Below are 5,199 nucleotides of genomic sequence, written 5' to 3' on the forward strand. Positions count from 1 at the left end.
CTCATGAGAATCTCCATCCGTGATGTACCGAGGGCAAGAAAAAACACACCTTCTGTACATCTGGTTGCCGGACATGCTGGTAGACTTCTTCTTCAGGTAAGACATACTGCTTGTAGGACTGGAGCTTTCTTCAAACAACATACAGAGCGCCTGCTGAATAAAAAAAAAGCTAATGATGAGTGTGTACAGGTGTGCTTTATACTCCTCCGGTTATTCCGTCACACCTTACCGTTCTAGCAACAGGCCAATAGGATTGGAGTGATTTCATTCACGTTCAGACCTGCTTCGCCTAGAGGCGTTCCCATAGTGTCGTAACCGACGCAGTTCGAGTTCCCTCGAAGGGGAACTTGAGGTTATCAGGCAAACTCAGGGTTGACAAACTCTGACCGCCTACACTGGAGTTAAACGGTACTACGACAGTGGATAAGATGTTGGTTAGTTGAGTCGGTGTTAACTTAGGTGGAGTTGGTGCACGTTCGCATAAAAGGAGTGTGTTCGGCCGGTATTTTCCCCAGAGGAATGCACATTGGTAGTGTCAGGAAATTATGAATGTAAAGACACGTTAACGGGTAAATCTAATATCGTGGTGGACGACAAAGCCAGGGAGGCTTGTTGGAACAGTGTTCTTATTGTAGTTCAAATCTCTATTATGTATTTTATGGGCTCTTCTTTTATGTGTAGCCTAATATGATAAAGATGTAAAGGTACAACTGCACATAAGGTCAATTGTAATAGAAAAAAAGGAGCCAGCGGAGAGGGGGAATAATCTGAGACAAAATGATGAAAGATTAATCTACAAGTAAAAAACTTGAATATTCTCTGACATTATAGTCACTTCACTTTGCAAGGCCGCAACATCACACACACGTCTGCCGTGTAGTATGCATACATGCAGTGGAAAGTTATATTAAACTTTGCAATCGGATTTAGCAGTGAGGAAATACTCCTGAGTTTAGCCCACAATCACTATCATGCACCGAAGAGAGTTTGTCTTGGATTGGGCGTATTCAGAAGAAAACAGAGTGATTTTTGATATTTTATGACATTAATTTCAGGGAATTTCACACTTTCATCTAGGATTTTTTTTTTCTCAGCAATTTTTTGGACACATAAAATAATCTATGTAAATATGTGAAAACACTTCGGAGAATTCAATCATAGACTACAGATGGGCTACATCTAAGAAACTATCCTCTCTAAAATCACAGCTTCGCTGCAGGGCTCGCTGTCTGAATGTAATGCTGTTGTGAAATCTAAACATTTTATCAAGTGGTAAATGTAAATGCTCTGTATAGCGCCTTTCTAGTCTTTTCAACCACTCAAAGCGCTTTTACACTACATCGGCATTCACCAGTCAAACACATTCATACACTAGCGGAACAGGGGCAATTCGGGGTTCAGTATCTTACCCAAGGACACTTCGACATGCAGCCTGGGGGAGCCGCCGACCTTCTGATTAACAGCCAACCCGCGCTACCTCCTGAGCCACAGCCGCCCTACAGTGTGTATTAATATCCCACTTCTCATCATTAACACTGAGTACAGATGTGGTGTGCAGTCCATGTATGCAGGGTAACCTCGAGTTAACCATGAACAAAACCTGCTCAGAGCAGTTTAGAGATGCAGCGTAAATTGCCATGGTAACAGACCTCAGTTAACACCTATCCACCTTTTGTAGTACGGGTTAATCTGGAAGTTACACCCGACGTCACCAAGTTACTCCTGAAGTTACCTGGATAAGCCAGTTACCTCGCTTTGTAGTACAGGCCACTTTTCACATGATGAACACAACAAAAGAAATAACAAATGTACATTTGCACACGTTTTATTCCTTAGTGTGCTGTACAGTACAACACGCCAAACAACAGATTATTCTGCCCCAGCATCCTGTCTTTGGTCTGGGACACGCCAGAGATTCTCCTTCTCATCTTCCTCCTCATCTTCCTCCTATCCCATCTCCTCCTCCAACTCCTACTGTTCCTCTTCCTTCACGTCTTACTCCTCTCTATACTGCTCTTCCTCCTCCTCTTCTTCCTCCTCTCTAGTGTCCTACACCTCTTCCTCTCTGGCCCTTTTATCTATCTATTGAAGCTTCTGATTGGTGTGTTATCAATTATGACTGTAGAGGACAGAGAGGAGGAGGACGTGGAGGAAGAGGAAAAGTGGAAGTTAGAGGGGGAGATGGAATAGGTGGAAGATAAGGAGGTAGAGGGAGGAGGTGGAGAACAAGAATCTCTGGCGTGTCCCAGACCTAAGACAAGACGCTGGGGCAGAATAATCTGTTGTTTGGCGTGTTGTACTGTACAGCACACTAAGGAATAAAACATGTGTGTAAATATGCAAATGTTTACACTTGTTCTTAGGGGTCCAAGTCTGAGTGGGGCTGGGAACCCTATTGTTTTCTTTTCGTTCTTGTTTTTAATTTTTGTTTTCATTCCGTACACAAAACTGATACTGCGGCCTAGACTAATGGCTAGGGACGCGAAACTCACTGGGAGGGTTCACATCCCCATGAGTACCTTAGGTGCAAAAATTCGCACACTTCTACCTAGGTGGCGCTAGGTTCATTGGACATCTTTTGTGCTGTCTCAGGCAGTGTATCTATAGGGGAGGGGATGTTGAAATTCTTGTAATGCGCAACCCTCACCACTAGATGTCACTAAACTTACACACTTAATCTTTAAGAGGTGGATGCATAATTCAGCAGAACAGATGTTGTAGGCTACCTGCAGAGATTTACACCCACCTTTTTTGTCACTTATAATGAGCGTTATGCCTGCAGATAGTCAGGTAGCTGGGCTGTAACTAGGGCAATACTCCTGAGTTTGATAAAATTAGTTTAGTTAAGGCGAGAAATTAGGTGTGTGAGCGCCACCTCTCAGTTTGTTTGGTGGATTAGATGCCACAAAAGGTAGTACAGTTCAATAAGAAATATAAAATAAGATCCTAATAATAAACATTCAATAGGAGCTGACTTGAGTAGTCAACAGGTGGTGTCCAGCAACAAACGATACAGTTTTTTTCAAATGCTAACAAGCATTTATCTAAACTCAAGATACTTTATCAAAACTCTTAACACAGCAACACACCTACCTCACACAATTAGCCAAACAATACATTTTCTGCTCAAAACCACATTTTGTTCTTTAAACACAAAATGCAAAAAAACATTCACTACAAACACAAAACTCTATCAAAACACAGCAAACCTGACTCAAACTCAAATCATTCTGTCAAAACACTAGTACGTTTTCTTTCCAGAAAGACCAGATCAATCAATCACAGCACGACTTTCTAAATACAAACATTTAATGGCATTACAAAACATAAAAACTGCATTACTTTTCAGGTTTCAGCTCTACCTGCAAACAGTAGACAATGTGAAATCTATTGTTTTTTGTAATTCAGTCTCCTTTTACTGTAAACCACCCTACATTTTTAGCCTGAGGGGTCGAATGTGTGCATTTTTGGACATCATTTATAGAACATACAGTAGAAAAAAAGTAACAGCTTTATTTGCAACATGACATTGCAGATAGTGATCAACAAATAATCCAACCTATGAGGCTTTTGGTTCAACATGTGTAAAAATAGTTTACGTTCCTTTTCTGTTCTGTTCTGTTCTCCTCCAACAAACGCCGCCTGGTTCTGCCATCACCACAATGGTGACATGAACTACCACATGCCATCAGAGTAGGGGCGTCCCTTTCTGACTTCAAAAAGCTTCTGAAAACTCTCTCTTTGGATAAAAGTGTCTGCCACATGAGTAAATGTAAATACACTATTACACTGAAACAAAAAAACAAAAATGCCTGTCCTGTTCTAATCCATATGATCTTCAGCCTTTGGCCACATGTTCTCATCGACATCACATCTAATGTCATCTCTCAATAAGAACCTGGATAGAAAGACTTACTGGGTCAGCTACTCCTCCTTGGCCCTCTTCATCTCTCTGGCCCAACTATTCTTCCAGACATCCAGACATTGTTTCTTTCTCTCCTCTTCTGTGTTGTTCTGTATCCACATTTGATAAACTCAACTCCACAAAGTCTCCTTTTTGCTGCATTGTGTATTTAACTGAAATAACTTCAACACCTGGATATGTCTGGTTGAGCTTAGAATTAGCTGTGGTTGATCTGTTTTACCCAAATTACAATAAATCAGCTATTTCTCAGTGTTTTTAATGATAAGTCCATTCAAAAATGCTTATCAGCTGTTTCAATATAGATTTTGAGCTGCTATCGTAGCAGAAGTAGATGCTTTATACATAATTTAAGGTTTCATGTTGTGTGCAAGCATTTGTAAATAACACAAAAACATTCATAGTTTTGGTATTGGTTAAGCTTGTACATAAAGAAAAACTTTTAGATTTAGAAATTAGTTAAGAGTTAACTGCATTCTGTGTAAACATGAATTGTGTTATTAATTGTATGGTATGAACAAAATGTGACTATAGATTGGACAAAAGGATGTTAGCGGTTGTAAAAAATTGTAATAAACAGCTGACATAAGAAACTACTGAGGGAGAATGAGAAAAACCAGTCAAGCTAAATAAATAAACACAGCACCGCCTTGAGAACTAGAATAACAACAATAAATTTGAATAACTTAATGAAAAGCATAAAGAATAGTTCCTGTTCTGTGTGTAGGACAGAGAGGACCCAAAAGCAATGCTCAGTTGGTTTTATTGAGGGAAAAAGGGGTGTGGTGAGGGAGAGGTGGATGCCGGGGGAACACGGGCACGGGGGGGCTGAGGAGCGAGTAGGGCAGAGGGGGGCTGAGGCAAGGGAGCCGAGGAGCAGGTGGGAACAAGGAGGCTGGGACGAGGGAACTGGGAGGCACCTGGGGCCGAGGAAGAGAGGAGGCACGGGAGAACTGACTAGGGGGGTGGTGGAGGAGTGTGGTGGCAGGCTGACTGAGAGGAACGAGGGGGAGCCGAGAGGGTGCCGTGGAAGACGCCCGGGAGGAGAGGGGAGGTAGGCAAGCCCAGCTGACTCGATGGAGGACGGAGGTGAATGGACCAGGTCAGGAGCAACGACGATCAAGCAGAGGTTGTGTGGAGAACCGGGGTTGAAATATTGGCAGGGATGGAGTTGATTGTTGGCAGGTGTGGCAGGCACAGGAGGTGGCTGACGAGGTGCAGGTGTGGACCGTCAGCTGGGCTCAGGAGCAGAGATAGAGAGAGAGAACACAAGCAAG

This window comes from Micropterus dolomieu, linkage group LG11, assembly GCF_021292245.1.
Source record: "Micropterus dolomieu isolate WLL.071019.BEF.003 ecotype Adirondacks linkage group LG11, ASM2129224v1, whole genome shotgun sequence".
Classification (NCBI taxonomy): Eukaryota; Metazoa; Chordata; class Actinopteri; order Centrarchiformes; family Centrarchidae; genus Micropterus; species Micropterus dolomieu.